This window comes from Jaculus jaculus, chromosome 11 (genome assembly GCF_020740685.1).
Source record: "Jaculus jaculus isolate mJacJac1 chromosome 11, mJacJac1.mat.Y.cur, whole genome shotgun sequence".
NCBI lineage: Eukaryota > Metazoa > Chordata > Mammalia > Rodentia > Dipodidae > Jaculus > Jaculus jaculus.
Genome location: NC_059112.1, coordinates 52,490,412 through 52,513,085, shown reverse-complemented (window position 1 = coordinate 52,513,085; position 22,674 = coordinate 52,490,412). Strand labels below are relative to the sequence as shown.

Below are 22,674 nucleotides of genomic sequence, written 5' to 3'. Positions count from 1 at the left end.
GAACTTTCTATTATTCAGTGTAAAAAGGCTTGGGATGGATAATCAAAACTGTTAGGCCTATCTCTTACAAAAGTACTAGGCACCTCTGGTGAATCACAAGGATTTCTGTTCTCAAGCTTATCAAAGTGAAATCAACTCTACACATGAGAATAAACTTCAAGCAAAACTTGTTTCATAATGTAAAAAGTGTTAATTAACAGTCATACAATCAGGTATGATTCATGCCATGGAGGTTCTAAAGCAAACAGGAATGATGAGCCCTTCAAACTTAGAAGGTAAAGTAATGGTTTAAAGCTTACAACAAATAAAAACAATATGAGAAGCATACAGTGAACATCTTGGGTTTGACACACTCCTATCTGGTCAGCAATGACTGCTAAGTCTATTTCTATGCTGAATATTCATGCATACTACCATTTCTCTGCTAAATATACATCTCTCACAACTGAGACCACTTGTAGCACTGAATGTCCTGGAAGCTCCTTTTAATGGGCTGTACAGGCCAAGAGTAGATCTCACTGGTCTCAATGGTGATGGGTTGAGATAACCTGTATTTTGATGATAGTCCATCAGCTGTTCTGAGAGTTTCATACCAACTGTTTGTTTCACAGCTTCAAGTCTTTTCAAGAAAGACAATCCTCTGTTGTTCTATCTGTCAGTTGGGAGCACTATGGTATAACTTAGGAGGATGACTAATCAGTCTTCTGGAAATTGAACTTTTGTTTCCTGTATTTTGGGCCTTTCTTGACAGTTCTTTCAAAAGCCTCTGATTTCCCGATCAATCTGTCTCATCTTTTTTCTTGTAAAAGAGCAGTTTTTCTTAGGTACTACCAGAGACTGCTTGAAGTGATGCTTTTGGGGTCCCTTTTTATCTAAGAGCAGACAAGCTTTCAAAAGATGATGAAGTTCCATTGTGTCATATAGGAATTTTGTTTGGATCTGTGGTCTATATTTCACTCTACAACTGATGACTTAGGAGCAACATTTGGCCCATGCTTTTCTTTCCCCTTTTTTGGCTGATTTCAAAGATTTTAAATCATTTTTTAAAAATCGCAGTATCTTCATATTCATCCCAACTCACATTTTTTGCCTTTTAGCTTTTACTACTTTTTGGTCATAGGAAGTTCCCAGTTCAAAAGAAAGCACAGGACAAATGTCTGGAATTGACAAAGGAGTTACAACCATCACAGTGTCTTCAGATTCTTCAGTGTAGACACCAGTTCCTGGTTTAGCTCTTGGAGGTTGAGTTCCTGTTGATTTTATTCCTAATTTATATTTCTGTTTTGGTGATGAAAGGCTTACCCTAGAGTTTTGTTTCCTTGGTGACCATAATCAGCTTTAGGGATGTCAGTGCCCTATCTGAACCGTCTGAACCTGAACTTAAATATGAGGAAGAAAAAGAGGAAGAGGATGAAGAGGAACTGATTTTAGAATACTTTTTACTTATTTTTTTTTTTTAAGTTATTAGATAGCTTCAGGGTCTTAGACCTCACATGATGCTTTCTCCCATCAACACTGCTTTCCTTCCCATAGGAATGGTAATCTTCCTCATCTCATATTCTTTCACAATCTTAGGAAATCTATTTGGAATGTGCAAGTACATTTTCTGTCCTGCAGCAGCATCACTTTTTTTTTTTTTTTTTTTTTTTTTTGATCTTGAAGAATTTCTGGTTTGAGTAGTACTCTACAGGGTGTGCCTTTGAAGGAATTTTTGATTTTTCTTTCATTTCCTTTCTCAGTAAGATAATTTTTCTTTGCTCACTTCTGAAATTTATTTATATTTTCTTCATCCGTATCTATTCTCTCCTTAAGCTCATCATTTTGTATCCCAAATTTGAAGTTTAAAAATTTCAGCATCCCTGTCCATAGTCTCTTTTAGGTCATCATTTTGCATGTCAAAAAATAAGTTACTTTAACATTTCTTTGCTTCTTCAAAGTCACTGTCAAAGAAAGAATGGTCCACTTCACCTTCTGATATGTCTCCAAACTGATCCATGATAGCAAAAGTACCCAAAGACTTATTTGAGTATAAGGAAACTTTTGAGAAATGAGGACAACTGCAATTCCTGTCTTCAAAATAAGGTTTCTTGCCATAAAAAAAAAAAAAAAGTTGATACTGAGATGGCTTGGCACAAATAAATCATCCCTTTCATCCACTCCCCTTCATATTTTCTTTCTCATAACGTATAGCATTTTCAAGTCCTCCTTGATAATTTTCCTTCTACTGGTTCTTCATACAACTCATGAGGTGATCTTTTGCTCAGTATATAGGCAATGTTCTGGTTTAAGTTTATACTCAGTTAACAGAGGGTTCTGGGGGCCAACGAGGCAACCGCTGACTGTATTTTTCAGTTCTAGTATTTCTGCCTAGGTTTTTTTCAGTATTTCTATTTCCTTACCCATGTCTTGTAATGACCTCCTTATTTCATTAAGCTGGTTTCCTGTGTTTTCTTAAAATTCTTGCAGGAGTTTATTTTCCTAAATTCCTTTGTTTTCTTCTTTGATTCCTTTGACTTCTTCTTTGATTTACATGAGTATAAATAAAAATCATATTTTGAAATCTTTGTCAGGAATTTCATCCAAAACAGTTTCATTGGGGGCCATTTCTTGTGGATTTATAATTTTTGGTGGGATTGTAATGTCTTGATTATTTGTGTTTCTTATATTATAATGTTGAAAGTTTTGCATCCTGAGTTGATTTGATGTTTGGGTTTTCTAATAATCTGTGGTCTTTTTGTGACTTGGAAATCCAACTATATGTACCTTCAGAGTAGGAGTTTAAGGTGGCAAGTTTAGCTCTTGTTCTCCAATCCAACCACAGAAGTCATCCTAGGTTTGAGTTTGCCTGCTATTCAAGTATTCTAGTGGGCTGGGTGGTGCAATTTACTGGAAAATTCTAAGAATCAACTGAGCAATATGTACATTCAATAAAAACCAACATGGGCCGGGTGTGGTGGTGCACACCTTTAATACCAGCACTCAGGAGGCAGAGGTAAGAGAATTGCCATGAGTTTGAGACTACATAGTGAATTTCAGGTCAGCCTGGGCCAGAGTGAGGAGACCCTACCTCAAAAAGTCAAAAAAAGAAAAGAAAAGAAAAGAAAAGAAAAGAAAAGAAAAGAAAAGAAAAGAAAAGAAAGAAAGAAAGAAAGAAAGAAAGAAAGAAAGAAAGAAAGAAAGAAGAAAGAAAGAAAAGCACAGAGTATGCAAGTGTGGGGATTGAAACAAACAAATAACTATACAAAGCCAAAGTCCCTAAGGGTGTGTGTTTCTCTACGCCCTTAATCCTGTCAGCTGGGAGGTTGAGATTTCTGTTCTGAGATGGGTTCCAGGTTAGCCTGGGTCTGAATCAGACCCTGCCCCCACTAAGGACAGAAGAAAAAGACAAGGGCCATATGAATAGGAAAGCATCAATGGCAACAATAGTCAGCTCCCAAATACAGCTTAATTGTGAATGATAAAGCCAACCAAGAATATCCCATAACCTGCCCTGGCATAGAGAGATTAGCACTTCCTGTACATGCCTATGTACCTGTCTTTTCTGTCAGTTGGCCTAGTTACCTTTTGGGGTGGCTTCAAATCCAACAATGCTGAGTGCCCACCTCATTCCATCCATGTTGTGCTGTGAATCTGGTGTTCTGATCAGCTGTGCTAGATGCCCTGCTACTAAGAGCTGAATGTGTTCTCTGGAGGGTCATGGTGCTGTTTGTTGGAGGATGGGAAAGTGCAGGAAATCTGGAGTTGTATGGAAACTGTTCAGCTGGTCCCACCTGTGTTCCCTTCAGCAGCTCCCCTGCTTCTTCCCCTTCAGGTTTCTTGACTTTACAATGAGGCTGATGAGGCTGGAAAATCCTCTTATTTGGTCTCTCCTCCTGCAGCTCAATGCTGCATGGGTCCACATAGATCAGGTCTGGGTCTGCAAGATCCGTGGTGGGATTCTAACTGATTTCCTCTTTTCTGAGAGATCTTAGTCTCTCCTGCTTCTGCACTGTGGCCAATAAAACTTACATGTCTTCACTTTCCAGACAAAGAGTGTATTTTGCTGTGTTTTTGCTCAAATCCCTCTCTAGGCTGGATTGGTGTGACTCCTATGCAGCCATCTTACCCAGAAGTCCCCATTCCAACATTTTTTAACTGAGTCATGATATGAAAATAAATGGCACAAAATAAACATTCAAATTACAAAAGATAGTATGGGGCATAGCAAATAAATTTTGAACCAATGCAAGTTTCAAAACAAACAGGGCAAATATCAAATTCTGCAGCTTCAAGCCTGACAATTCTAGCCAGTGACAAGTCTCAAAATATTATAACTATAACCAGTGATGAGTCTGTGGAGTTCCAATTCTGCCCCTCCAGCTATGATTCTCACATTTCCATAAAACCTCATCTAGCACCAGAAGCTCTCCTTGGCAGCCATTCCATAATTCTGGCATCTCCATTGAGTCTCAACTGCAACCCATGGTTTGTCTTCATGGCTCCATTGGGTCTGTATGCAGGTAATCCAACAAGCCTGCTTCACACTGCCCATGGTCATTTCCAAAAAACAAAACTGTGTTGCAAATTCAATAACCCTCTTTTATTCTGCATTTGTTATACTCCATAATTATAGATGGGATACCAACCAGGAGGTAATAATTCAGGCTTTGAAGAACAGAGCATTCCCTCAGCATTCAGGCCCCTTCAAAAGAGTCTGCATTTTTCCTATTGTCCCAATGTAGAATCATTGGCCCACTCTCAATTATCATAATCTCTCAAACAATTGCAACTGAACAGGAAGCAGTTTCTGTGCCATATACCGCTGCTCACACCAGTCCATTTCTATACAATAAAACCCTGCATAAGTTCTCAGGACAAAAGCATAACAGTAACCTTCTCACATAAACTGCTTCAAGCCTGTTCCTGGCAAAGCTTTTAACCACCCTCATACGCCAAACCTCACAGTCCACAGTCCTTATTGTTCTTTCAATTCTTACCAAAATAGTTCATCAAATGGCATTTATAACACTGCATCCCTTAGGCCAAGTTTTCAAATCCTTCAACAATCCTTCCTCAAATAAATTTCAAATGACCAAAGCCACAACCTGGTTTCTTCCCTTAATTGCTCTAGTTCTCAGTACCAATTTTACTATTGCAGGGACCTTTGCATTGCTGGCAGAAAACACCCAACCAAAAGCAGCTTGTGGAAAGAAAGGGCTTATTTTGGCTTTGACTTGAGGGCAAGTTCCATGATAGACAGGAAAAGTGATGGCATGAACAGAGTTTGGACATTACCTCCTGGCCAACATAAGGTAGACAACAGCAGCAGAAGAGTGTGCCCAAACCCTGGCAAGGGGAAGTGGCCTATAACACTCATAAACCCAGACACTAGATAATAAAAGCTAATGAGTAAGCAAACAAGCCCAATTTACCTTGGCAAGGTGTGGGCATCATGAAGAATCCTCCTCATTTGATACTCATTCCCTGATTCCACCATGACTCCTCAGTCCTCCTGGGGAAAGAGCTGGGCCCTTGGGATCACCACATATTTACAAGTAGTAAGGGTACAGACCAGTTTAGGTTACAAGGAGATTTATTCACTAGAAAACATGATATGTAAAGCAACCAAAAACAAGGGGATAAATACTGTAAGAAATGAAATGCTACATGAATTAATTACAAAATAGGAACACAGGGGCTAGAAAGTTGGAATCAAATGGCAAAATAATATTGTAGAAGCACCCTGAGTGTTGAGGAAGAAGAGAAGCCGCAGAAACAAAGACAAGTTTCTGGAGGAAGTCATTTGCCATGTCCCTTGTGGTTCCTTTTACAACCTAGAAAAGAGAAGAGCTCAAATTTCTGATGATATACCATGGGTAAAAGGCATTTCCAGGAACCTCATTTCCAACAACCAGCTCCAATGATCTTAGTATATTTTCTCAAGTTCATGTATCAGAAACAATACCCAATACAGCATTGGGAGGCAGGATCTGATAAGAGATGATTAAGTCATGAATGGAACCCTCCTGAACAGATCATCATCACTATGAAAAGAGGTTACAAGAGTGAGCTTCACTTATTTCTTTCTTTCCTTTTATTTTTTTTTTTTTAATTTGGCCATGTGAGAATACAATTTTCATCCCTATTTTACTTTTCACCTTCTGCCATGTAAGATTGAAACAGCAGGGCTTTTAGCCACTAGGTATCAGTCCTTTAATTTAAGATTTCTCAGCATCCAGAATGGTGCAAAGTAATCTTCCCACAAGGGGATAGAATAGTCTGATTGGAACAATAAGCTGAGCTCATTTGTAAATGAAACAATGGCAGTGAAAGAGAAAAAAGTCTAGAAGACATAGAAGTACACTTGTGGACAGAAAACTTGGTTTTATGAAGAACAGTATGTATTGGCTGATGCTCTTGTGAAAATGGAGGAAATGGGACATGTGGATTGAACAAATGGCTAAATTGAAACAACCTCTAATTCCCATTGCTAAACTACAATGAAGTCAATGAAATTGCAGCTGACAAAGATATGTATAGCAATTCAATAGATATTTAAACATAATTTCAGAAACAAGTCATAGCTTTGATTGACATAAATCATACCTTACATTTGTGTGCCTATATTTGACTTCACATCTGTGGATGGCATTTAACCATTTACCATCTGCCTAACACTAAAGCAGAGCATCATAATGACTTATTGGCCAGCATATAAAGTATAGTTGCCAAAGAGAGAGCATGGCACAAGAATTTAGGAGATGGGTAAAAATTCCAAAGATGCCTAACAATTTGTGACAATGTAAACAGATTCTAGGACATTGAAGGTGGCTGGCATTGCTTTCCAGAAAAATGACTGCACTAGAGACTTTGAATCACTTTATATAATATAGGCTTAGAGTTAGCATGGAGTTCCTTTTTTAAAACTAATTTTAATGTTTTATAAAGTGTTTGGATACATAAACTTTAGAGATCCACGTGTCTTTGACTCCTCATAACTGGTATTAAAGGCGTGTGCCACCATAACAGGGATTTTATTTGAGTGCTTGTTTGACAAGCCCTTATCCACTAAGCCATCTCTCCTGCCCCATGAATCTGGTTCTTCAGAGAATATATCACTTTTTGGCTCAATCAAAATTGATCAATGACTATTATTAGATTTTACCAGCATACACTTCTAAGAATAAAATTGTTTAGGGTTATTTAGGTTGGTTTTGCTTAAGAATTTTTTTAAATAAAACTAACATAAAATTCTTAAAGATCAGCATTCCGTGAGTCTTTCATATCAAGAAATCTACCAATGGGTAGTGCCTGCAGATTTGTGGCAAAGTCTGTTATTTTGCTGAACTGTCATCAGTGCTTGTATTATTCCCAAGGAAGGAACTTCTATTGTGATTGCTCTCTACAGAGCTTTTCATTGACAATTCCTGTAAACTTCTGAGGCATCCACTAACTGCAGCAGAATGATGATCGTGGCATCACTACTCCCTTCTGGACTCACAGTGAGACAGGGAAACAAAGAAACAACAAAGAAATAGAAGATAGATACTAGTGGGTATTGAGGGCAACTGAAAATTATAATTTCAGTTGTTTTAATCATAGTCCCATAAAAGAAATTTACTTAATTTCATAGATAACTCAAAAAAAAAACTTACTTAATAGCCTTCATCAGAAGAGCCCTTATGAAATACAGCCAAGTATACCATGAAAGTGTGCCATCCAGAGTGAAGGTTGAGCTAGGCTGTTTTATGTGGATTGTTGTTTCAGCTGCAATGGCACCAAAAGGATGAATTTGGACATTCTATCATCTAAATATTTTTCTTTGTTTCCTTCTAAGTTGTGAAATTTAGTGGTCACATTTTGTCTCTAGCTCCCAGTGGAATTTAAATAATGTAAGAAACAATATTTATGACTTTAGAAAATGAAGCTTGTTGGGAGAAAAGAAAGAATATTGAGAAACATCTACAATTATGTCAGAAACTAGACATGGGGAGAGGAAATTCTAAACCTCCAGTGTGTTCTAGTAGTTCAGGTGCTTGGCTACAAGGCATAATGACCCAGGTTAAATTCCCCACTATCCACATAAAGCCAGATGCACAATGTAGCGTAGACATCTAGTTTATTTGTAGTGGCCAGGAGACCTCATGTACCCATTATCCCTCTCTCCCTGTCTCTTCCTTGGAATTAAAAAAATAAAATATTTTTAAAAGTATATATATATATATATATATATATATATATATATATATATATATATATAAATAGCCACCTTGTATCAGCGAGTACCTACTCAATAGAATGAAGGATGCATGATTGAGGACAATGGACATCACTTCCTAAAATTAACATAAGACAGCAAAGAACACTAAAGAATAGAGACATGAAAGATTGATTCTAGGGAAGATTGCTCAGTAGTTAAAGATGCTTTCTTGCAAAGCCTGCCTACCCAGGTTCAATTCTCCAGTACTCATGTAAACCTTTATGCAAAAAGCAGCACATGTGTCTTATTCCATTAACAGTATGGAGACCCTGGTGTCCTCCCACACACTATAAAAGCCAGAAGGGCTTAGAGTGATATATTCCAAGTTCTGAAAGATAACAACTGTCAACCAAGGTTACTTTATCCTGCAAAGCTATCCATTCAAATAGATGGAGAAATAAGGACATTCCATGACAAAAGCAGGTTAAAGGAATATTTGAAGACAAAACCAGCTCTACAGAAAATACTTGATAGGATCCTCCATGCTAAAGAAAAGGAAAAGCACACATATAAGGAAACTGGAAAAAACAAACAATACTCAAATACTAGTTAACACAAGAAATCAAAAATAGAACCAGAACCACAAAAAAAAAAAAGGGCAAACATAAATACACATCTTTCAATTAAATCTCTTAATATCAATGGCCTCAATGCCCCAAACAAAAGACATAGGTTTGCAGACTGGGTTAAAAAGCAGGATCCTACAATTTGTTGTCTCCAAGAAACTCACCTTTCTACAAAGGATAGACATTATCTTAGGGTGAAAGGTTGGAAAATGGTGTTTCAAGCAAATGGGCCTAGAAAACAAGCAGGGGTTGCTATCCTACTCTCTGACAAGGTAGACTTCAGTCCAACATTGGTCAAGAAAGATAAGGAAGGTCACTTTATATTGATTAAGGGCACACTCCAACAGCAGGACATTACAATCCTAAACATATATGCACCTAACATGGGGGCTCCCAAATTCATCAAACAAACACTATTAAAACTAAGGTCACAGATAACGCCAAACACAGTGGTGGTGGGTGACTTTAACACCCCACTCTCATCAATGGACAGGTCATCCCAGGAAAAATAAACAGAGAGGCATCTGGACTAAAAGAAGTCATAGAAGGAATGGATCTAAGAGATATATACAGGAAATTTCAACAAAATGCTTCAGAATATACATTCTTTTCAGCAGCACATGGAACATTCTCTATAATAGACAATATATTAGGACACAAAGCAAATCTTAACAAATTCAGGAAAATTGAAATAATTCCTTGCATTCTATCTGAACACAATGGAATTAAATTACAGCAAGAAAGGCTATAGAGCATACACAAAATCATGGAAACTAAACAATACACTACTAAAAGATGAATGGGTCAATGAAGAAATCAAGAAGGAAATCAAAAAAATTTAAGAGTCAAAGGATAATGAGAACACAGCATATCAAAATCTCTGGGACACAATGAAGGCAGTTCTAAGAGGTAAATTTATACCCTTAAGTGCCTATATTAAGAAATTAGAAAGGTCACTAGTAAAGGACCTAATGCTTCAGCTTAAAGCCTTGGAAAAATTAGAACAAGGCAAAACAAAAATCAATAGATGGGAAGAAATAATAAAGATTAGGGCAGAAATTAATGAAATAGAAACAAACAAACAAACAAACAAACAAAAACAATTCAAAGAATTAATGAAACAAAGAGTTGGTTCTTTGAAAGGATAAAAAAGATTGGTAAACCCTTTGCAAATCTGACCAAAAGAAAGAGAGAAGAGACACAAATTAATAAAATCAGAGATGAACAAGGTAACATCACAAAAGATTCTAGAGAAATTCAAAAAATCATAGGGACATACTATAAAAGCATATACTCCAAAAAGTATGAAAATCTGAAAGAAATGGATGATTTCCTTGACTTATGTGACCTACCTAAATTAAATTAAAATGAGATTAATCACTTAAATAGACCTATAACAAACATGGAGATCCAAACAGTTATCAATAATCTCCCAACTAAAAAAAAGCCCAGGCCCAGATGGATTCACTGATGAATTGTACCAGACCTTTAAGGCAGAGCTAACACCATTGTTTCTTAAGCTCTTCCAGGAAATAGAAAAAGAAGGAATTCTACCAAACTCTTTCTATGAGGCCAGCATCACCCTGATACCAAAACCAGGCAAAGATAGAACAAAAAAAGAAAATTACAGACCAATCTCCCTCATGAACATAGATGCAAAAATTCTCAACAAAATATTGGCAAACAGAATACAAGAGTATATCAAAAAGATCATTCACTCTAACCAAGTAGGCTTTATCCCAGAGATGCAGGGATGGTTCAATATACGCAAATCTATAAATATATTATATTATATAAATGGGTTGAAGGACAAAAATCACATGATCATCTCATTAGAGGCAGGGAAAGCATTTGAAAAAATTCAACATCCCTTTATGATAAAAGTCCTACAGAGACTGGGAATAGAAGCAACATATCTCAATATAATAAAAGCTATTTATGACAAGCCTACAGCCAACATATTACTAAATGGGGAAAATCTGGAAGCTTTTCCACTAAAATCAGGAACAATACAGGGTGTCCACTGTCCCCACTTTTATTTAATATAGTTTAACATAGTTTTGGATGTCTTAGCCATAACAATAAGGCAAGAGACACATATAAAAGGGATACAAATTGGAAAGGAAGAGATCAAGTTATCCTTATTTGCATATGACATGATTCTGTACATAAAGGACCCTTAACACTCTACTAGCAAACTATAAGAGCTGATCAAAACCTATATCCATGTAGCAGGATACAAAATAAATACACAGAAATCAGTAGCCTTCCTATATGCTAACAACAAACACACAGAGGATGAAATCAGAGAATCACTCCCATTCACAATTGCATCAAATAAATAAATAAATAACGTACCTTGAAATAAACCTAATGAAGGAAGTAAAGAATCTCTACAATGAGAACTTTAAAACACTCAAGCAAGAAATTGCAGAAGACACTAGAAAGTGGAGAAACATCCCTTGTTCCTGGATTGGAAGAATCAATATTGTGAAAATGGTAATCTTACCTAAAGCAATCTACACATTTAATGCAATCCCTATGAAAATTCCAAAGGCATTCTTCATTGAAATAGAAAAAAAACAATCCAAAAATTTACTAGGAATCAAAAAAAACCTTGACTATGTAAAATAATACTGTGCAGCAAAAATAAGGCTGGTGGTATCACCAAACCTGATTTTAACCTATGCTACAAAGCCATAGTAAAAAAACAGTGTGGTATGGCACAAAAAACAGACATTTAGATCAGTGGAACAGAGTAGAGGACCCAGATTTAAGCCCAAGTAGCTAAAGCCACCTGATATTCGATAAAAAAGTCAAAAATACTCAGTGGAGAAAAGACAGCCTCTTCAGCAAATGGTGTTGGGAAAACTGGATATATATCTGCAGAACGATGAAAATAGATCCTTCTCTCTTGCCATGCACAAGAATTAAGTCCAAATGGATTAAAGACCTTATCATCAGACCTGATACTCTGAAACTTCTAGATTAAAAAGTAGGAGAAACCCTTCAACATATTGGTCTTGGCAAAGACTTTCTGAATACAACCCCAATTGCTCAGGCAATATAACCACAGATCAATCACTGGGACTTCCTGGAATTACAAAGATTTTGCTCTGCAAAGGACAAAGTGAAAAAAGCAAAGAGGCAACCTACAGAATGGGAAAATTTTTTTACCATCTATATATCTGATAGAGGATTAATATCTAGGATATACAAAGAACTCAAAAGTTAAATAATAAGGAATCAAACAAGCCAATCAAAAAAATAGGCTATGAAGCTAAATAGAGAGTTCTCAAGGGAAGAAATACGAATGGCATATAAGCATCTAAAAAAATGTTCTATGTCACTAGTCATCAGGGAAATGCAGATTAAAACTACATTGAGATTCCATCTCACTCCTGTCATATTGGCCACCATCATGAAAACAAATGATCATAAATGTTGGCGGGGATGTGGTTAAAAAGGAACCCTTCTACACTGCTTGTGGGAATGCAATCTGGTCCAGCCATTGTGGAAAACAGTGTGGAGGTTCCTAAAACAGCTAGAGATTGATCTACCATATGACCCAGCTATAGCACTCCTAGACATATATCCTAAGGACTCATCTCATTTCCTTAGAAGTATGTGCTCAACCATGTTTATTGCTGCTCAATTTATAATAGCTGGGAAATGGAACCAGCCTAGATGTCCCTCAACTGATGAGTGGATAATGAAGATGTGGCACCTTTATACAATGGAGTTCTACTCAGCAGTAAAGAAAAAATGAATTTATGAAATTTGCAGAATAATGGATGGATCTTGAAAGGATTATTCTAAGATCTTGAAAGGATTATTCAAAGTGAGGTTACCCAGGCCCAGAAAGCCAAGTGCCACATGTTCTCCATCATATGTGGATCCCAGCTACAGATGATTGGGCTTCTGATTGAGAAGGAAAATCCTCAGTAGCAGAGGCCAGTAAGTTAAAAAGGAGATATAAAGGGAAGAGAAAGGAAGGGAAGAGAATACTTAACAGGTTGATGTTGCATATATGTAAGTACAATGATTGAGATGGGGAGGTAATATGATGGAATTTCAAAGGGGAAAATGTGGGGTGGGGGAGAGGGAATTACCATGGGATAATTTTTATAATCACGGAAAATGTTAATAAAAATTAAAAAAAAACTGTCATAAGTACAGATTCAATTTTTTAATGGGATGAGGTACATAAGAAACACAAATATATAAAATGTGTCCTGTGGCACTCAAGAGTGCAGAGCTTCAAATAAGCAGTTGTATCTTTACTATTTTCAAGCATGATGTCTGGTTGCAAGTTCCAAGTGCAATTATCAGTGCATAGGTATAGAGCTAGAATTGTGGGGACAGAACAGGACCCTTCTCCCTACACTTAATGCTGATTTATAGCAGCTTCCAACTCTTGATCTGCATTTAGTTATAGGAAATTTTTAGTTCTCCTGAGTAAAAATGCTAAAATAACTAGGTATAAGCTCTGATTAACTATCTGCTCAAATTACCCACAGTATAGCCAAACATTGGACCACCTAATAAAGGAAATCGTCCTGTTAACAGTCAACTTGTGGTGAAAAACAATACCTTCTAGAAAAAGAATGTGAATCCTTTGTCATGTCATTAATCATGATTTTTCCCTTTCATTGACTTACTACCGTCAGTACACACTTTGCATTGTACCTCCAGACAAATATGCATGTGTACCAGGTTTTACATGTATGTGCTCAATGAGGTCCTTGAATCAAGATTCTTGTCTTTGTTTATCATGTCTGTGTTTATCATTATGTTTTATGGATACATGGAATAAGATCTGATAGTATACAGTTCCCAAAATGAGTATAACTGGATAAATAGCTGTTTATATTATTTTATTATGTTTAACTGTGTCCCTGTATTTTGTTTTATTTTATTTATATGTAATTTTTGAAATCATAAAGTAATTCTGAGTTAAGCACAACTAAAATTAAGGTGCAGTAGAAAATCTGGAATAGAATAATACTATAACTTGGTAGCCAAATGAACTTGAATGTCTTTCTCCCAGAATTACACAGAAATGTCCACTTCATAATTACCAAATGGGAAACTCTAACCCTCTACTATAAAGGGCTCATCTGATTCTTTTCAATTTCTTCTCACTTTATCACCTTGCTGATAAACCATTTCTTCTTCCTCATGTCTTCCTATTCTGAGTAATATCATATGTCATTTAAATGGGCTGAGGATGTCTAAAAATTATTTAGGGATATCCATGAAGATGTTTCTAAAAAAATTACAATTTGAGTCAATAGAAAGGAGAATGTGAATGACCCTCTCCAATTTGGATATGTACTGTCCAATTTCTATAATCACCTGAATAGAGAAAAAGCAAAAACAGGTAGAGAAAGAAATAATTAGATTGTGTGTCTGTTAGCTGGAATATGTATTCTGTCCTTTCTGAGATATAGGCACTCAGAGGTCTTGAACTTACAGACTCAGTCTGATTACCATATATTCTTTTCAAGTTATCTATCTTATAGAAAGCAAATCATGAGGAATTCTCAGTATCCACAGCCTGGTGAACTAATTCTTTTAATATACTTTTCATCTATCTCCCATCAATGTAATCTATCTAACTCTATCATATATATATATTGTATATGATACTGTCATATATGTATCATATATATAACTATAATACCAGTCATCTGAGTTTGTTTTTCCAGAGAACAATGACTATCATACATACGAAACAGTTAAAGCAAGAAAATAAATGAGCAATTTGTCTATCATAAGACCCTTCTTTTGAAAGCTAAGACATAAATTCTTTAATTACAGATACATAAAAATGGAGAGAAAATCTGTAGGAATCAAGAAGACTTAAGAAGACAAAGCCAAGTAATGATATGATTACTGTTCAAGGGAGCTGGCATGAAGAGTAAGCCACTTTCCTTTTACCCACTTGTTTAATCAATTTCTCACATCTCCACATTAGCTATGGGTTCCTTTTCTTTCTTTGTTTTTTGAATGTTGAATTTAAAAATTATGATAAAACTTACAAAATATAAAAATATATCTGTTAGTAACAGTCCAAACATCTCTTACCCCAATGTAGCTATGTATATTGCAGAGCTTCAAAGTCATCATGGTGATAGAAGTCAATGGCTATCATTGGGACTCTATCCTTTTTATATGAAAGTGCTAAAGCCACTGTATTTATTTATTTATCCAACTAAATTAAGAGAATGGGGCTGGAGAGATGGCTTAGCAGTTAAAGCACTTGCCTGAAAAGGCTAAGGACTCATGTTCGACTATCCAGGTCTCAGGTAAACCAGATGCACGGTGATACAAGTGCGCAAGGTCAGAAAAACACACAATAGGTTGCATATGTCTGGAGTTTGATTGCAGTGGCTTGAGACTCTGGAATGTCAATTCTCTCTCTCATTCTCCTTCTCTTTCTCTCTCCCTCACACATTAAAAAAAAAAAAAGGCAGTCAGTTGGGCTAGCCTAAAACAAAAATGTGGGCTGGAGAGATGGCTTAGTTGTTAAGGCATTTGCTTGCAAAGCCAAAGAATCTCAGTTCAATTCTCTAGGACCCACATATGCCAGATGCACAAGGGGGGCATGCATCTGGAGTATGTTTGCAGTGGCTAGAGGCCCTGGGGTGCCCATTCTCTCTCTCTCTCTATCTCTCTCCTTCCCTCTTTCTCTATTAAATAAACAAATAAATAAAATATAAAATATTTTTTTTAAAAAAAATTAAATGTGCTTCTTACATTTGAAAAGACATTACATTGAAAAGACATTCAACTACACAAGGTAAGACCATGACAATATGGGTTAGGATTAACTGCCATGAGTTACCTGAGCAATATATGAAAACATTGGAGGGTACTAAAAAGTAATTCCTTTTACAAATATTTTGCACCTCCTACAAATTTTACATAAATATAAGCATTGGAATTTATGTTATATTCAAAAGACCTTATTATTTTCTGACATGTAAACAATTAAATTTTTCTCTGAATGATGAAACTTCGTATATAAATCTCAATATAGAATGTGAAGAAACATCCAAAACAGTATTTTTTAATAGTTCAGTCTTAAATTATAAGAGGAAAAATAAAGGTTTAACCTAGCAAGAATAAAAATAAATTCAAGTTAGTAATAATAGTATCAGAGGATATACAAGCACTACTTAACAATTTTCTTCAGTTTTATTGAAAACAAAATTGCAACACATGTAAATTAACTTTCAAAATTTATAAAATATTTTTATTATTTTTATTTAATTTAAGACATTTAATTATTTAATTATTATTATTAAATTATTATTTAATTATTTATTATATTCAGTTGGGATACAGAGATTTAGTTATCATTCATTTTGGCATTTTCAAATACAACTTGTTCTTACTGACTTCCATCCCAGCACTACTATCCTCTCCCCCTTTTTTCCTTCCAACTTTCCTATCCCTTCTTCTGTTTACATGTCACATGTATCCTTTTGCCCTTGCCTCCCTCCTCTTCCACTTCATCTCTTTATACGTACTTTTGGTTACAGTTCTGTCCATATTTACCACTCCACCCCTTTCTATATACATACTTTACAGCTATTACAAACTCGAACACATATATCATGCAGTTTTGGTCTTCCTGAATTTGCATCAGTTTACTTAGTATTATTCTTTCCAGCTGCATCCATTTTCCCACACATTACAATTTTCAGCACTGTTGAATAGAATTCTGTTGTATATTTTTGCCGCATTTTCTTTATTCATTCTGTCAGTAGGTATATATAGCCTGACTCAGGAGCCTGTAGCGTCTTGTGGAAAAACCTACAGGTAATAACTCAACAGATCTCTAGAGGGCACTCTACAAACCAGATGCCGTCATGTGGTAAGCACTTCTCTTTAAGGATGGTGTGAGAGGATTAAATACGTTTGGAAAAACTTATGTCTGACTTACTTTTTCAAATGACAAACAATTGCTGATCACCAGACATAGTTTGGAATGTTCCAGATCTCTGTTGGAGTTATTTTCCATCTGCAGTGCCAAATGCCATGAGCTACTTGTTTGCTTGTTCAGCTTGGTAGCCAGTACAAAGCATAATGTTCAGTCTAGTAGAAGGCACTAATTTGAATTCATCTCTCATAGTCCAAATGATGCTTAGAAAATGTTACTGTATAGGATGAATCTGAAAATGATAAAACATACTTGATGTTTTGTAGCTTATAATGATGAGCAGTTACTTCAATGAACATTATCTTTTTTAAAATTTTTATTTATTTATTTGAGAGCGACAGACACAGAGAGAAAGACAGATAGAGGGAGAGAGAGAGAATGGGCGCGCCAGGGCTTCCAGTCTCTGCAAACGAACTCCAGACTCGTGCGCCCCCTTGTGCATCTGGGACCTGGGGAACCGAGCCTCGAACTGGGGTCCTTAGGCTTCACAGGCAAGCGCTTAACTGCTAAGCCATCTCTCCAGCCCAGTGAACATTATTTTAATGAACTCTCAAAATATTAATGGCCCAGTTTTATTATCACTTACACTGATAGGGTAACTGATTCTAAGGAACTCCTGGTAATAAAGCACACATTCAAATTTAGTTCTTTGATTTCAATCTCAATGACCTTTTCATTGGATCATTACAAATTCTCCTTGCACAGATAATGAAGTAAAAAATCAATAATGTTGACATAAAAACATCTTAGATCTTTTTGCAAGCAAAAAGAAAAAAATCAATAATGTTTTAGCATGTTTCCCTCAATGGATAAGTGCATGGAATCTGTATGATAGTGGAGCATCAGTCATGAGGTCAGCTAACAAGTCTTAGGAAGCTGGTTGATATAAAAAGGGATCTAAGTGAAGTTTGATGTATCTGCTCCTAAAGAGTCTCTGTAGTAGACAGGTCTCAATGCTGAGATGGACATCCAAATCAGAATATATGGGAGGAACATTTCCAGGGGAAGTTCCACAGTGGAAATTACATTAAGTACAAATTTAAAGGTGCCGTAAGCTTTACCAACTTCAAAACTGTCCCTTAGCTGTGAGTCCTATAAAATCAAAACAAGTTACATACTTTCCATATATAATATCACAGAGTATTTCCATTGCTATAAGGCATAACAAGTGTATACTGTTCCAATGCAAAATCAATAACCATCAAGTAAACATCAAATATCTGCACTTCAATTCCAACATTCACAACTTGTGGCTAAAGTCTCTAGATTTTCCAATTTCCATTCCTACAGCTGGACTGTGTCAGGGGAAACCTTCCATCCCAAGCCAATAGTACTCCACTGTAACCTTTGCACAGTCCTGTTATATCCAAATATCTTCTGATCTCCACTGTAAACCATGGTCCATCTTTATCTCCATATATTGGCCTTTTTGGCCTTTAAAACAAGAATATACTGTTTCCTGTGCCATGTCTTGGAATCACATGTCCTTTCATGCATTTTTCACACTTCCAAGCTGAATCCTAGGTATGCAGTTAAATAGCCATTTGTTAATTCAATGAGGAAATAACTCATGAACTTATAGGCTTGGAAGAGTTTACACTTCTACCATTCAGTTTTTCCTGGGTGGAATTTACCTCAGGCATCCATTGTTTTGATGTAAAGTAGTTTGGGCATTCTTTTTGTTATTGTTGTTGTTGTTAAAATATTTTATTGAGAGAGGGAAAGATGGAGAGAGAGAGAGAGAATGAGAGAGAGAGAGAGGGATTGAGAGAGAATGGGCTTGGGCAGAAGAAAGCAGACAGCTTTTATTCTAGTAGCCCAGTTACAAAATGTTCTCTGTTAACTTTCCTTTCCTTTTGAAAGTTCATAAGCCAATACAATTCTCACTGCATTTGCATTTTCAAACTCTCACTAGAATATCCCATAAAATTTGGCACATAGGTTCCAAAAGGCCAAATTGCATATGGTCAGATTCATCACACAGCAGTATCCTACACTTCTGGAACCAAATTTCTATAGTAGAAATATAGTTCCATGATGCTGAGATGAACATTCAAACAAGACATAGTTTTGGGGAAGAAAGGATTTATTTTAAGCTTACAGATCCAGTGGAAGTTCCATAAATGGCAGACAAAGCTTGATCCCATTTGTAAATCCAAACAGACAGGAGGACTATCATCCATCAAACTCCAAAAAGCAGCAAGCAAGTAAAAATGAACTGGTAGCAAGCAATCTCCCACCTCTCATAACTCAAACTGCTTGCTTAAAGCTTTGGGCTAGAATTTACATCTACCCTCAGTAACACCTTATGGACGAACACTAGGATCCACCCAAAGTGACCCTTCCTTCATCCAGGAGGCTGGAGATCCAAGTTGCAAGTTTAATACCTAAGTCCATGGGGAACATACATTGCATACATTCAAACTAATGACCCATATGTCAGGAGTACAGACATGACTCAGAATGGATACCCATTTTCTTAGAGTTTCACAAAGAAAAGAGAAAAAGGAAAGAGAGAGAGAGAATTGCCAGAAGAGAGAGAGAATTGCCAGAATGATACCAGTCAGCTACAGCATGAATGAAGATTGAAGTTTAAGGTAGGAAACCACAGGAAAGATGTGGCAAAGGTAGTGTACAGAAATAGATTTGGTATGGATATGGAGCTGACCCCAGTTGAACTGATCTAACTTCAAAGGCATTATTCCATTCATATAGAATTAGTGACAGAGTTCTCAAGTCTTCACACATACCATTCATATAAGATGGGAGGAAAAATAGAGAGAGAAATTTTCTTTTAAAATTGACCCATTTTTTTTTATTAAGTAGTTTTGTGCTCAGTGAATACAGTCAATTTGGTATCATTGTTAGGCTCATCTATGCCCTCCCCCTCCCCCTGGCCCCTCCTTATTGAGGTATATGGATCATGCATTCTGGAGTTAGCCCATAGTTATGGGTAGGATAAATGTTTCTGCATTTCATGACCCAACATGTGGCTCTGACATTCTTTCTGCCCCCTCTTCTGCAAAATTTCCCTGAGCCATGCTAGGTTCATTTTTGTTCTGCTTCAGTGATGAGGTATTGGGGGCCTCTGGGTCTCTGGAAATTTGATTTGGTAGGAGCTGGTTTTTCTCTCTGTTGATCTCCTTCACCCTTGTGCTGGTACCCGGTTCACCAAGAAAACAGCACCCTTGCTTGTTTTGCCAATTGTTCTTAGTTTCAGCTGGGGCCCTTTTGAGGTATGATGGGGTGGCTCTCTCCTTAGGATCTATGTCTATCTGAAAAAGAGAAGCAGATTCTCCAATGGAGAGTAAAGTTAGCACCTGACAAATGAGATATCCCTTCTTTTTTATAGAGAATTTAATAGCTGTAGGCCCTCTTGGAGCCCACGATTGGTGGCAACTTGATAGTGGAGAGCGGGCTTATGTTTGGATATGGTTCTGACTTGTTTCTCAGTTTCAGCTATGGGTCCCGTACCCCTGAGGGGATCAGTTAGCCAAATCAAGATCAGGTGGTTACCCCCATGGCTGTGCACCACTATTGCACGTGTGTGAGCATCACAACAGGTTATTTGCTGCTAAGTAGGTTAGACCATGAGTTGCTTGGACAGATTTGGTCATTTTCCCCCAGTTGCCCATGTAGCACCTTCTGGCACTAGAAGTGCTGACTGTCTGGGGACTGACTCTCTTCCAGCTTCCAGCCATGGCATTCCATTTTACATGTCAACCACATAAGGTGTCTTCAGTAGTAGGGTCTTACCACTAACCTTTTGTGGGTCATCAAGTACTCTGACAGAAATCTATATTTCTTTCAGGAAACCTTGTAGGTCTCTCTCTCTGATCAAAAGCTCATTGTGGATGATAGCCACATGCTGGTACTGGGAATTACAGGTCCCACTAAGAAAGGGAAAAAAAAAGATAACTAATATAAAAGAGTTAGAGAGAAAAGAGAGAGGGAGAGAAGCTGTAGAAGATTAAGGTCAGTCTTCATCATATCCTCTCCAGTGTCTTGTGGCTCAGGTGTTCCCTCTAAGGGCCTGGTAAAGGTTCAGCCATTTGGTCTACCTTTCAGGATGTAAAATTTTATGGTGCTTTTGCCATTTGAGTCTAGATTTGTGTTTCCCACCCCTTCCCTTAACCTCTCCTCCCTCCCCACCAATCCTATTGACCCATTTTATTTCTACTCATTAGTAGATATCTAGAAGTTATCCTAAAAATCACAAATTAGAGAGACATGAGCTTTGATAAAAGCAAATTGTGGTGGTTTGAATTAGGTATCTCCTATAAACTCATGAGTTTTGAATGCTGGGTTCCCAGCTGATAGAAATTTGGCTGGTAGAGCCTTGCTGGAGAAGGTATGTTATTAGGTGAGGGCATAAAACTGTAACAGCCAGCTCTACCTTGTCAGTGGTTGGCTTGCATTTGTGCTCTGATATTCTACCTGCTGTGACAGAAGTGATGTCCACCTCTGCTCATATCATGTTTTCCTGCCACTATGGAGCTTCTTCTGACGATTATAAGCCAAAATAAATAACTTCCCTCCCATCAGCTACATTTAGTTGGGTGCTTTGTGTGCCAACAACCAAAAGGTAACTGAAACACATATCTCCCAATTCAAATATAAACAAAGAAGGGTGGGAATGCTTACTAATGTTGTTTAGACAAACAGCAAAAATAACTGTGTGTGTGTGTGTGCATGTGTGTTTATAAAAAAAAATAATATTGGAAGGAATTATTAGAAGGAATCAGCTCCTGCAATTATATTGGCTGGCTCAGAAGAGCTCATTATTTGTGTTAGTCTGAGACCAAAGACAGGACAATGAGATAATTCAACAGAGAAAGGATTTTCTTATTCTGCCTTTTTATTCCAGTCTATGCTGTGATGGATTGGACTATGTCCAGCTCTAAAAGAGAAATTTGCCTTAGTTAAGTCTTTAGATTCAAATGATAACCTCATTCTTGAATATTCTCACAGATACACCCAGATATAATGTTTAATCAACTATCTGGACATTTATAGCCTAGTCAAATTGGCATATAAAATTAACTATCATATTCTATTTATAGATAAAACTCCGGGGGTTGACAGGATTATTAAAGAATGAAACTAATTACATATGATTTTTTTCAGACTTGTAATTTTAATTATTTTTAGTTGTTTCAGATTTTGTAGGAGATGGCTTCTGAGGATGAGGCATTCTGAGAAGTATAAAAGATTACATCAGCACAAAAAGTGAATTGAAACTCACATTTTTGAGATTACGGTATCTCTTTAGGATGACTAGGGAAAGTCAGAACTTTCTGCATGCAATAGTCTATACAATATATGATTCAAAATCCTAAAAACACAGTTATTTCTTTATACTACTTTCCCAAAGAAAAAGGAATTTGCTTTCATTCAACTGTATATTCAATTATTTGGCATCTGCCTAATTCCACAAAGTGCTGCAGGCATTGACATGGAACAAAGAGAAGTTTGTGACCACAGGAAGCTTCCATTCTCATAGTTTTCAGCTGAGTAGCAGGCAATGTTTACCTTTGTACTTCTTGATAGGTGTCTCACAGTGCTTGGATTAGATAGCCAGGTAATGCAGGTGTGAGAATTTTCATTTGTCTTATACCTGAGTGAGAAAATGTAGGATTCTTATCTATTTGTTGGCTTTGACTATTTTGTTGGGAAAGCTGAGCTATGTGGCTTTTCTTACTGATTCACACAAAGGGCAGAGGGAATCTTTGAGGGGGAATTCTGACTCCTGAGCTCTGCCACAGATGTGTGTGGTTCACTCCAGGGATGACCCCCACTACCAATTTCTAATGCTTAAAAAACCAGTTTCCATAAACATGTTATCATTGTAACCTAGTTGTGCTTCCCCAAAATGACTGCCTCCAGAGCTTCTTTTGGAGTATTGGTAAACTCTTCTG

At 36.8% G+C, this 22,674-nt stretch overlaps 1 pseudogene; it reads right to left on the bottom strand.

Moving 5' to 3' along the window:
- Nucleotides 1–363: 363 nt before the first annotated feature.
- Nucleotides 364–1,996, bottom strand: LOC101599065 (annotated as a pseudogene).
- Between the last annotated feature and the right edge of the window lie 20,678 nt (nt 1,997–22,674).